Genomic DNA, 828 nt, shown 5'->3' with positions numbered 1-828 from the left:
CTAGAGTGGGGGAAAAGAAAAACAAGTAACAGGAAGGTCAGTCTGGTAATCAATGCTAAACCAAATGAGCAGCAGCAGCAGCAGCAGCAGCAGCAGCAGCAGCAGCAGCAGCAGCAGCAGCAGCACTTTTTCACCTTGTCAATGCATGTTTGTGGATGAGGTGGGAATTCCAATCTGCATTTGGATCACAAACATGAAATCAGGGGCATCATTTATGCATTAGTGCAACGGTAGAGAACCTAAATCCCACTTGGTTCAAGTGCATGTGTGAGTTCCTTGCAGGGAACACTCTCATGCCCCCAAGCTCTACATAAAGGAGGAGGGAACTCTTTGTGCATCAGCTGGTGCGTAAGTTCAGTCCTGTTGGTCACTCTCTCCTCCTCATGTACCAAATGTGATGTCATTATGTTGTCAGATAATTGAGAGGTGAGTGGTCCCTTTCAAAGTTGACCCCTTGGGTGGGGAGATCAAGATTTGCATTATGGATGGTGAAAAGTATGTTTCTTTAATACATTTACTTGCGCCTTCTCTTCCTGGTTTTTAAAACAATGATAAATATGTTTAAAAAGGAATACAAAGGCATGTGGTCAAAAATTTAGGTGAATGTTCATAAAGAAAAACCTTGAATTTTCCCTTCAAGAAGGCCTGAAGCAGATAAATTCCTCCATCCAGGAAGGGATAAGTGAAGAGTCCAAGGTCCATCAAACACTTAGTGTGTCTCTTGCAGGTGGTTTGGATGGTATGGAGTTCTGTATACTGGAAGTACTGTTAAATCATGGCTAAATTCTGAGTAAGTTTTGTAAAGACCAGATTCCCATATGATGAGAG

The 828-nt window shown here is 42.5% G+C and overlaps 1 protein-coding gene across 3 annotated transcripts in view; it reads right to left on the bottom strand.

The window, feature by feature from the left end:
• The window catches only part of ZDHHC18 (zDHHC palmitoyltransferase 18), a 33,088-nt gene that overhangs the window by 8,868 nt on the left and 23,392 nt on the right, over window positions 1–828 (bottom strand). The gene's annotated exons all lie outside the window — the stretch shown is intronic.

This window comes from Podarcis erhardii (genome assembly GCF_964252035.2).
Source record: "Podarcis erhardii genome assembly, chromosome: 7".
Classification (NCBI taxonomy): Eukaryota; Metazoa; Chordata; class Lepidosauria; order Squamata; family Lacertidae; genus Podarcis; species Podarcis erhardii.
This window is presented reverse-complemented; position numbering and strand designations above follow the sequence as displayed.